This window comes from Falco peregrinus, chromosome W, assembly GCF_023634155.1.
Source record: "Falco peregrinus isolate bFalPer1 chromosome W, bFalPer1.pri, whole genome shotgun sequence".
NCBI classification, from domain to species: Eukaryota; Metazoa; Chordata; class Aves; order Falconiformes; family Falconidae; genus Falco; species Falco peregrinus.
This window is the reverse complement of record NC_073743.1, coordinates 26,217,075-26,229,121: the sequence shown is the minus strand read 5'-3', so window position 1 is coordinate 26,229,121 and position 12,047 is coordinate 26,217,075. Positions and strand designations below refer to the sequence as shown.

The window sequence follows — 12,047 nt, the reverse complement described above, 5'->3', positions numbered from 1 at the left end:
GGAGGCTGAGCAGGTCTCGGTAGCGGCGCCCGCTGTCGTGGGCTTGACCGGTGCGAGCGGGCCTATGAGACTCCACCTTCCCTTGGCAGGGCTGGGGCTCTCCCCCCGCCCCTGGGCAGGGCTTCTGGCGGGAAGGGCGCCCTTCGTGATAACGAGTTGCTTAAGAGCATCCTATTGAAACAAGGAAATGCTTTGATCTAGATCTGGACTCTTCTGTTTGTTACTTTCTGACCGGTTTGGTTCGTGCAAGCTAAACGAACTGAATTGCTTTGATGGGGCTTTGCCGTTTGGAGCTGGCAAGACCTGAGTTTCTAGAGCAGAGGGTGCTTGGGGGGCTCCAGGACGCAGCACCTCTTCGCAAGTACACTCGCGGGTGGGCCAGCTGGTGCATGCCTCTGCAGAGCAGGTGACACACACTGCCTCTTGAGCTTCCTTCGGCGTGGGATTTGGACAGCTGTGCTAAAAAAGCACTATATCCTGAACGAAACAGCGCTGCAGCAAGCCTAAGTCTCGATCCATTCTGCTGGCTGGCTGTTTCAGGCTTTGGCGTGTCAGTGTTGAGGAAGAACTTGCCTTTTTCAGCTCTCCCATGCTAGGAGGAGGTTCTGAGGACAATTACCCCGTTTTGTGGGTTGACAACTTTTTACCACATAGAGTGTGCAATCAAGTGCTTAATTCTTTCAGGATTAATGTTCAGGTCCTCAAAAGCAATCATGTTTTAGCAATTTGTACAGTGTGAACTTCAGTAATATAGAAATACCTCAGTGTTGAGGGACCATGTTGATGAGCCTTGTGGGGATTTCTGAAGTGTGAATAAAGAACAAGGGGCAAGACAAAATATGAAAGATAAAGAGCACATGCAAAGAAATTAAAAAGGGGACTCAAGCCTGCTTAGGAGGAGGCCAAAGTCAGGTTTTATGTGAGTTCATTGAAGGCTTCCACAGCTGAATGAGCTTGTCTGTGATGGAGGATGGTGCAATGCCATGAGTTCCTGAATATGATAAAGGAATTGTTGTTCTGAGTCAAAGATAAGGCTTTAACTTTATGCTGCCATATCCCCACTGCATGTTAAACAGTTTAAGACTTGGAGTCTTAACTGTCTAGACTGGCTGCGTGGATGCTTGAACTTGCTTTGGGTGGCAGGACCATCTTACCCAGCTGCTTCTAGCAATCCAAGATCACTGCCTCCCAACAGGAATAAAGAAAGGTCTCTGAAAAGATCAACAATGCTGCCTTATGAAGGATATAAGCCTCTGGTGTGCAGTCGGTCAGCGAAAACATGCAAACTAGTATCCTGTTCTGCAATTACTTTCTATATTAAGAAGTGACAGCTGGCTTAAGACCTTTCCATGATCACTTTGTGCTGTTATTAACACTCCCATTGATTCAGCGTTTATGCAAATGCCCAGATGACAGCAGAAGAGAAGCAAATGATTTAGCAGATGGTCAGCTGGGTTCGCGTGCATGGCATTTTCCATGTGTGCTAACCTTACCTTGCTACCGTTATAAGTGAAAACTGTGCTTGCTGAACCAACAGCAAGTATGTGAAATGGTGGACAGGCATTCAGAAGGTAGAGGGGTGAGCCTGACTTCTTCCCGTTGCAAAATCATGTTTCTTCTAGCTTAACGCAGCAAAACGGCTATCTTGTACAGCTGTGAGTTTACGTTCAACTGCCCCTTGAATCTAGTCTTTCTCAAGAAATAAGAGAATGTGTAAGACGACATAAGATGTGAAAATTAAAGATTTTTTTAACCCACAATGTCTATGTTTCATGATGTCCTGATGCTTTTCTAATGTCATTTACTTTTTTCTAAGAAACAAAGTTTGGCATGATTATTTTAGCTGAAAATGTAATATTATTTTTTTTTATTAAACCCACCAGAACAAAGACTATAGGTATTCTTCAACTTTTTATCAAGAAAAAAAGACCTTTTCTGGTGTGCCCATTCGAAAAAAGCAGGCATCAATCGGGTAGTATTTCTGCTATGGCTTACATTCTTTAGAAAGCTTTGTCTGTGGTTGGGTGGCTGGTGGGAAAGACAATAGCAGTTCTGGTCGAAAACACCATCCAAAAGGTGATACCACACAGTGAGGCTAGTGACCACACAGATTTCCTGAAGCCCTTTTATTGTCAACAAATACTAAAAGCTTTTGTTAACCATATGCATAATAGATGCAATTAATGAAGTATATTATCTGCTCCTCTAGAGACTGAGACGGAACATAATACCTTCATGACAGAGCTCTTGTTTGAGATGACACTCTGCTGTTTGCCTCTATGACCTTCTTTCCACAAATGTTTTCCCCCTCTTTCTACTCGGGCTATGCTGCATGTGTTTGTTCACAATCCACTTGATCTAGCTTCATTGTGCTTTCATAGTTAGTAATTCACTATTTTGTGCTAAAAGCAAACAAACTAATAAAACACAACCTGTGTGGTGGCCAGCATGTCGGCATGATGTTCTGTAAACAGAAGGTGGGCACCTATCATCGGCTGGTGCTTCTTTTTATTGTATTTAAATCTTCCTGCTGTTGTCTAAAGTCTGGACATATATTGTAAGACCTTCTAATAAGCAGCAGAAATATCTCTAGAGAAGACAGTGGTGTAAAGGAGCACAGAAGGTTCTAGCTCTACCGTTAGTTCATGGTGTAGCAATGTCTTTGCAAATTGTAAATTTCAGTCTGAAATTTATTCCAATCTAAATAGGAAGTCTTGTTTGCTATTCTGTATACTTGAGGTGGCATGGTCCCATGTTCAGTAGCACAGAACTACTTGGTAGCACAAATCTAACTGAACAATGACCTTTGAATATAAAATACACATAAATTAAAAGGATGAATATAATCTGCCAAAAGACTTACTCTGTAGTAGGAAAAGGCAAGTGCTTTCATGTTTTAGAAAGCTATCTTGTGTTAGAAAAATCAATGCCAACTATTTTCATTACAGCAATACTCTTAATTTAGCATTTGTTTTACTTTATTTTCCTTGCTTTCAGTTTCTTCTCTGGCAATTATATTCCAGGACTTTTCATAGTCTTCAGTTAACTCATTATTTAGAGACATCATGTATGTGGGTATGACTAATACTTTTATTTTGCAGATATTGTGAAGCTGTTACTGTTGTAATAGCTTTTTGTGAAGCTTTTACTTTTATGAAGCCATTACTGTTCCACACTGACTACCTGAAAGGGGGCTGTAGCAAGCTGGGTGTCAGTCTCTTTTCCTAAGTAACAAGCGATAAGATGATAGGAAACAGCCTCAAGTTCCGCCAGGGGAGGTTTAGATTGCGTATTAGAAAAATTTTCTTCACTGAAAGAGTGGTCAAGCATTGGAACAGGCTGCATGGGGAAGTAGTTGAGTGACCATCCCTGGAGGTATTTAAAAGACATGTAGATATGATGCTTAGGAACATGGTTTAGTGTTGGGTTTATAGTTGAACTCTGTATTAAAGGTCTGTTACAACCAAAATTATTCTGTGATTCTATAACTTCTGATCAGTTCCCTTAACGTGTGTTCTCTATCGGGTGGCGCAGAAGTGACAGCAAGATGCATGCGTTCTGCAGCACTTCAAAGTCACTAATTATCTTTTTCTTTATTTTCATTCATGTACCCTCATTTTCAGCTTGGCTGGCTTCCAGAATGTCATCTGATGGAAAGTTATCAGTTGCTAACTGAAACGTTAATTTTCAGTCACATGCAGTAGTGCCACATGTTTCATATTATGCATTGTAAAGCGCCTGAGGAAGGATTTGGATTTGTAACTTCAAGCTGAGGATATTTTTCTTCTTAGCTGTCAATATATTTTCCTAGCTTCTAGGAGACAATACTGGTCTTGGTGGTTTTGTTACTCATTGGGTAGTCTGATGCCAGCTGTGGTGCCTGACTGCAGGTTTTGGAACCTGTCAGTGTGCTAGGAGCTACGTATCCTTGTTCAGACTTGCCTCAAACAGCCTGGCCCCTGATGATTGCAGTAGCCGAGCTTCAGCTTGTTGTGCTGCTCCCCCTTCTCCCTCAACTGCAGCATTTAGAAACTTGACCTTGTGGCAGATGCATCAGGCCAGACAGGCTGGTGCTCATCCTTAAACATGAGAATGGTACCTGCAGTATATAAGGTCTATTCTCTTTTCTCCCTCTGTTAGACAGCTCATTATGGTGTAAGAAGGGATGTTTTGCAGCCTGAGCCCTGCTCAGTGGTTGCTTAGCCATTTATTTTTTCTGGAGGAAGAGTACAAACTGAGATGAAGTGCTTCAGCATGAGTTTAGCCTGCAGACTACCACCTGGACCATGTGAACTTATTCTAAAAATAATTCATTTGTTACATTGTAGGATGATTTAAGATGTTGTGGTTTGGTTTTTTTTTTTTTTTTAGCAGTAGCAGAACTAGGAGCGCAACTAGCAATAAACTGCAAGACAAAATACAGCTCTAAAGTTCTCCAAAGCCGGAAATGGTAAGTTTTTGACTGATAATCACATACTGATGGCACTCTGTTTCTGTGGCTACAACATTCCACTCACTTAAAGCGTATTTAAGTTCTACAACTTCCAAAGCATGAGAAGTTTGCAAGTGCAGAGGTGCAGTTTTAACAAACTGTTCAGTGACTGCTTATTATATGCTTTTTGGAGAGCTGTCGCATTACTATGTGTAATGGACCATATTGATATTAAGTTTGTACCTGACTGGAGAGGGCATTAAAGAGGATACCGTTATTGCTGAAACAATGATTAAATTTTAACAACTTTTCTTGAGACTCTCAGAACTTTTTGGATATATTTTCAGTCTTTGGGGAATTTATTTATAATCTGAGCAAGGTCTTCTGTCAGAGTAGAGAATTCTTGTATTGTGCTCTGTTACTTGGAAAACAGTAGTAGAGGGGGAAAATTCCAAAAGGGAGAACAAACTTTATTTAGAAATTTCCTGAAAGGAGATATTTTGGTCTGTGTTAATATCTCATGTGATTTTTAAAGTTAAACTACATAGCTTCCTGAAATAACAGCCCTTGTACTCAAGCTCTAGTTATTGGCTTGGTCAAATCTTAACTTCTAAGCCTGAATGACAAACCAGGAAATGAGATGTGGTATAATTTTCTTACTGTTCAAGGGTATCTTTCTTGAAGGAGAAGTGTCAATTTCTGCAGACTTTCATGTGTCATTTGCATGTCTTTTTCCTGCATTTGGATCTTTCACTATTCCATGAGCTGCTGCTTGGAAAATGCTGCCTTAGTTGCTGTAGAGTATCTTCTTTGGAGGAAAAGACTAGGGCTCGCTCCTTGTAGCCTCTAGGCTAGGGTTATGCTGAGAACATATGGCTGAGAGTTTTCAGGGAGTAGTAAGGCTACCTAAAACCCATGTGTCTATTCTTAACTACAGCATTCTAGAGCTCATTAGTAAGAAAATTCTCCTTCTGGTACCATGTCCTAATGCCCTAATTAAAGGATTTACTCACTACCTTGCATTAGCAGGGTATCCAAACTAAGCAGAGGAATGGTGTTGCCATTAAGTGATGGGGTATACAAACTGAGATACTGCTTTTGTCTATATATAGCCTAAAGCAAGTTTCTACCTTATGACTCTTCTTAGAAATTGATTTTGGCAGTTAAAAGTCAGCAATTACTCTTCTTATAGAAAGAAAACTCTCAAAGTGTAGGCCTCGGGTTAGGCTGCCTCACTTCCAAGGTACAGTTTACAGAATTCACATCAAAAAAATCAAGTAAGGATTGTTTAATGAGAGCTGACAAATACTCTGTGTATACACACACACACACCCCTTTTGTGTTTTGTAGTTACCTTTAAGTGCCATTTACTGTTAATCACTTCAGTCCTGTAAATAAGTGAAACCTTCTTTGTGGAAAAAGTAACATGCAGCATGAATGTCCTTCTAATATGTTTGTGGATATGCTTTTGACTTCAGGAAAGCAAAGGGAATGCTAATAAACTGTCATGGGACCAATCAAGTGGTCTGAGTGAAAAAAGTGTTATTTTAAACTCTTCCACAACCACACTGACAAATTCCATCTCGGGAGCAAACTATAATGAAGATCATGCTTCTAAGGATGAAGTTACTGAAATAAAATCTCAGCATGTGTCACTTAACAAGCCTGTCTTGCAAATGAAAAGCATAAAAGAGAAGCAGTCAGTTGAAGAAAACCCAAATTCAGGTATCGGCCTACCAAAGAAACCAGTGCTTGGTGTGTATCATGGCAAAGTTATCCAATCCAAGGTAAACTCCTTCCAAAAAACACCAAAAAGTGAGGGGGAAAAGAGCTCTTTGCCAGACAAGAAGTTTCTTCCTCCTGCCACCAAACCAGCAGCAACATCTTTGCTGATCAGCAGCCGTAACGTAGTCTTGAAGACCATCGAAGTCACAAACAACCCTAATTCTGTAAAAGCAGGTTATGTCCTCCCATTTCAGAGCAAACCATCTAACAAAGCTGCTATTAACTCCCAGTCCACTCTGAAGGAATGGCAACTGACATCTGTTGTAGCACCCAAGAAAGTAACAGAAAATATGATTTGTGGAAGGGTTGCACAGCCACTGAAGGCTGCTTCTAACAATTCTGACCACAGGATACTAAGAGTGAAGAAATGCACAAGTTCTTGTGAAGATGCAAGACCAGAAGCTCCAGCAAAACCAGTTTCTGTTGTTCTTGGTACAAAGTCAGGACAGAATTTGAAAACTAATGGCAATAGAATATCTCTTCTACCAAAAATCTCAGGAGAAGAGAGAAGGTAACTGAATTACTGACTATTGTAGCTTGATCTTGGGAGGTATTTAGACCTTTTTTCCAATAATGTCTATTTTGATCTATTTCTTGCTGTAGATGTGCTGAAAAATGACATCTGAGTGTTTTAACTTGATGCCCAAGGGCAGTAGACTGAAACTGTAGACTTAGTCTGAATCATGATTTCTCAGTATTAATTACAGCAGCTCCTCAGGTTTACGGCTTGTCCTGTGCAGTTATAAATAGGGACCACAAGCAATATATATTTTCTGATTATTAGGCTAAGTGTTGTGACAGCCTTAAGCATGACAGATAATTCTTGAAGTGAATTGCACATGCACGCCACTGCTAAAAAAAAAAAAAAAAAAAAACCAAAAAAAAACCCCACCACAAACAAAACAAAACTGATACAGAATGTATATAGAATTGACCGTGTTTATGGACTGAAGGAGAGCACTTGTCAATGACATTATATGGTGGTTCTGGCCTGCTCTCCATGCTTTGTGTCTTTAGAGATAGCTTTTAGTTTTCTGGTTTGAAGTGGGATTAGGGAAGAGGTGGTACATATGAATAAATCAGAAGCATTTTCTACCCCTTCTTGGAAAAAAAAAAGTCTGTAGCTGAAGTCTCTTGGTGCTGCTGAAAAGGGAGAGATTAAAGTGAAAGGGTGGTCAAGCATTGGAACAGGCTGCCCAGGGAGGTGGTAGAATCACCAACCCTAGAAGTGTTTAAAAAAACCCACATAGATGCGGTGCTTGGTGACGTGGTTTAGTGGTGAACTTGGCAGTCCTGGGTTAATGGTTGGACTGCATGATCTCAAAGGTCTTTTCCAACCTAAATGATTCTATGTTTCTATGAAAGCATTCTGACCTGATAGATACCTACAGCATAAGTGATATGCATGGTTCTGAAATATCCATGCAGGTCTAAATGGCAGCTGTATCCTTTTTAGAATTAAAGGGATAGGACTCAAGGACAATCTGGAAAGTATTTGTATGACTTACCCTAGTTAGTGTCAGTCAATGTAAAAAATATCTGTCATGTCAGCTAATATTTTTAAATGCAGAGCTTGTCTGGATGAATGGAGGGCATCTAGAGGAAAAGTGTTGAAGAGACCTCCTATACATATGCAGCTGGGACCCAAGTCTAAAAGTAAAGAACAAGGGTTCTCTTCTGGTGAATCTTTAGAGAACGTATTCCATAATGAAAAGGTCAACAGGACTCTTGCAGAATGTCTGAAATTAACTGAACAAGTATTCAGTCCCTTGCCTAGCAAGTTCTAATGATATAGATCCCTACAACATGCAAGTCCTATAGGCATGCTGGACTTGTGAACCAGATGCAGGGCACTAATTGCTCCCCAAGTTAGGCAATATTGTAGCTTTTTGCTGACACCTGAAGGAATTAGTTCTCACTGAAGAGTCGCCAATTTACTGAACTACCCAATAAGATTAGGCAATAATGGTAACATAATAAAGTAGAAAAGTTCTAATGTAATGAGGGTAGTATGAAATAATTAATCTAAAATAAGTTTGCATTTGCGGAAACTTGCCTAGAGTTCTGACAAAGTCTGGTTTAAGTAGTTTTGAAGATGTCTATGCATTCTACTATCCCTTCTACTTACAAGACTGTAGAAATAATTTCCATTTGGAAGAATAGGTGAATGACAATTCTACTAAAGAAAGAAAAAATACTTGCTTTTTAGTTCAAAACCAGCTAAAATATAGCACCTCACTGTTCACTGCATTTAAATCTCTGCACTTGTGTTGACTTTAGGGATGTCAAAGTGATGAAGTACATGCCATGTTGGAAGATATGGCACAGAGCACTCCTGGGGCTAAAAAGCTTGTGAAATATTGGATCTGCTGTATACGTCTTGAACAGATGGGCCCTCTTGAAAAGGTCATTGCTGTCTATGAGGAGGCCATTTTGGCAGGGGCAGTGGTAAGCAGCTTGTCTTGAAGTTTAAGATTAATAAATATAAAGGCATGAAAGTATGGTATATCTGATTTTAATAAATACTTTTATAGTAGGAGAGCCATGTAACCTACGTGAACATTAAAAAGTTGGATTTGGTTTGCTCTGTAACCACTGTAGAAACTACTTTCAAGAAGAAAGATTTAGGATCATCAAAATAGCATATGATGCTCTGCCTAGAGGAAATTAAGGACTGAGAATTCTAGTGTCACTAGAAACCCAAAACAGAACTTAAGTTCATCAATAAATGTAAAATTAATTCCTGTACTTTGATATCAGCAAGGTTTCAGGACATCAAATAAATACAGCCTTAGCGCATCAAATACAGGATTCACTTGTGTCCTGACTTGTGTCTGAACAGCATTAAATAAGCATCATGTGTTCTGTACCACTTTCCCTGTAAATGTTATACCAAATAAGCTGAAATGATGATTAATTTTGGAATTGTTTTTCTAAAACAATGCAACCTTTTTTCCAGCCTAAAGATGAACTACGACACACACTAATAAATATTATAAAAATTACTGGAAGCCTCTTTGAGCCTGAGGATGGTAAGTCCAAGCATACTCTATTCTAGCTAAATATCTGATTTGACAGGCAATGCAAGCTGACTGTTTAAACCATTTATGCCTGTAAAATTCTGTTTCATGGAAACTTCTCTGTGATCATTTTTTACTCGGTTGTCTTTGGTTTACAAGGTTGTCTTCAATCTATTTCAACTGTGGGCATGTTAAAATGAGTACTGGAGATGCTTGCGTGTTCGGACTTTCTACTTCAGCTCTATCAAAGCAATGTTGTCCAGCTATTTTAGCCTGACAGTCAAAGAGTAAATAAGCATTCTTGCTAGCTAAAAATCAGTTGCCTCTTTGACACATAAACTCCTTTACCAGAAGATGCATGGTTGTGTTATGGCATAGTGTCAATTAAAGGTGGTAAATCTTCCAATTTTGGAAGCAAAGTAGCCATATACACTCGTGTTCAATATAACATAATCTGCCAAGTATTTAATCCCAACTGAATGAAATACTTGCTCAGAGCTGCTGTGCATGGGAATGAAGAGAATGACTTCTTGGGATGTACTTACCCTGAGTTCTCAGGTTTCAGGTTCTTGAAGGCCACTAAAATTATTAGTAACTTAAATTGCTGTGGCTCAGACTCAGTACATGCTTAACTTTCTCATGTAAAGTTTTAAGATTTCAGATCTCTCAAACATTAATTTATATTTTGCTGTAACTAATCACAGCTGTACTTTTTTTAATATTTCAATTTTAGGGGGAGCTGTGGTAGAATCTGGTTTACGTGAGGTAGTGGAAGTCAGTGGAAGTTTAGGTTCAGTGACGTGCGGAATTAGACTCTATAACTCAAAAGTTATAAAGTAGGTATGTTTATTGCACGCAGATGCACGGGGGATCGCTCCTCCACAAGCGTGCATCCCCGAAGTGACGATCCATCTCACATTTATACAATAAAACAAATGAATATTCAATTAACGCCTATACATATTCGTTACCTAAACCCCGCTTCGTATGTTAATTAGCTTATCAGTCCTTTGCCTGGAATGTGGTGGTCTTGCAGGTTTGTGGGTGATTCATGTCCTTGTGACCATCCAATCTTCTCCAGCAAGGAGACTTAGCACTCCCTCCCTCTAGATAGCATTTGAATGTCTCTCATCCTTTTCTCATTCTCTTTTAAATAGCCCCTTTGTTAGAGGAAGAAGGGCAGGCGTCTCCCCTTTGTTAGAGGAAGAGGGGCAGGCATCTCCTCAAAACTGTAGTTGTCTCCTCAGAGCTGTGTGCCTATGTGACCAGACACCGCACCCATGACTAGTCACCATACCCACATTCCTGAGTAGACATATACAATCACAGTCGGTGTCCATTGTCGCCATTTCACACTATTTCTCCATATCATCAGGAGCATCGGAGCAGGTTCAGGAGGCCTCTAAGGATCTCTGCTCTGATGACCAAAAAGCAGAGAGTGATGACACTAAGGCAGAGGCTAGCAGTGAAGTGATCAAAAACAAAGAAATGGATTCAGACTTGAAACCAAGAGGAGACATTTTGCCAAAAAAGAATAAAAAGCAGATGACTAAAGAAAGTACAAAAAAGAAAGGAAAATGTGGAACAGAAGAGCAGAATGAAGATTGGGCTACATCTTTTACCCCATCAGTTAATTCTCCTGAGAAAGAGAATGGCACATCTTATTTCATGAGGTACAATCAATCTACCACACCATGCTTGGGAAGGTAAGATCACTTCAGGTAACTGGAAAGTTTGCAGTGTCAGGGGCAACACTAATGTTTGTGTCCTGTTGAAACAAGGAGGCACTGCATTTGTGAAAACCTTGTTAAAAGCTCTCAAGAACTTAACTTTTTAGTATTGCTTCCTGTTCCTTCAGAAGGAAGTCTTTTTAAAAAAAGTCCTCTATTTACTCAAACTGTTTTGCTTTTTGAATGCCTTACTCCAGAGTAATCTAATCTCTTTGAGGCAGAGACATAGATTCCAGATTTAGGATCCCTTCCCACAGCCCATGTGGCAGTAGCAGTGCTACACTGAGCTAGACAAAGTAGGTGTCTCCAGCCATCCCCTTTTCAAATGTAGATGTGGTTGTATGTCCTACAACACAGAAGCAAACAAGATGTAACTGTCCTGTAAAGATTATCTTAATTGTTTCCTGAGGCAAAATTCTGGTTAGTAATCTCGGGACAAAACAGATAACATTTAAATTCTTTTTTTGCCACAAAGTGTCTTTTAAGATAGCAGATTTAAAGTTGTGCTTAGCTTTGGCATCTGATGAAGCTGGACTCTTGGCAGCTGTCTGCTATGCCTCATAGCAGGAAGAACACTCCCCAGGTGGAATGGGGGGAAATCTTCCTCTTTTTAATACATTCTTCAAATTGAAGTATTTTGTCCAAGAAGAAATGTATATCTAGTTTTAACTGTATGAAAGGACCTGTTTTCAGTTTCCTTTGGCTATGAGGATGGGGGAGAGTTGAACGGGAATCACGACTTACTGTTTCTGCTAGATGCTACAGAGGTAACTTGTATGATGGTGTGCCTATGTTTAGTGATTATTTTTTTTATATATATATATTATTTTTTTTATATACTAAGGGTGAAGATGCACCATAAGGCACATGACTCCAGTGCTAAAGACCTGAAAATTGTAACCCCTTTGCGATGTTGTAAACACATTCGGGAGAAGATGCACAAGCTGTTGGATACTGTTAAGGATCAAGATCCATGTGTGTCTTCATTTGAACAGCTAGGAGAATTGGAATAAGAAGCCACTGCATTTATCCACAGACAGCAATGCACTCAAAGAAATAAGTGCTGAAGTAGAAAAGTAA

The 12,047-nt window shown here is 39.8% G+C and overlaps 1 pseudogene; it reads left to right on the top strand.

The window, feature by feature from the left end:
• The first annotated feature begins 1,226 nt into the window (after positions 1-1,226).
• On the top strand, positions 1,227-12,047 carry LOC129783068 (cytoskeleton-associated protein 2-like; annotated as a pseudogene).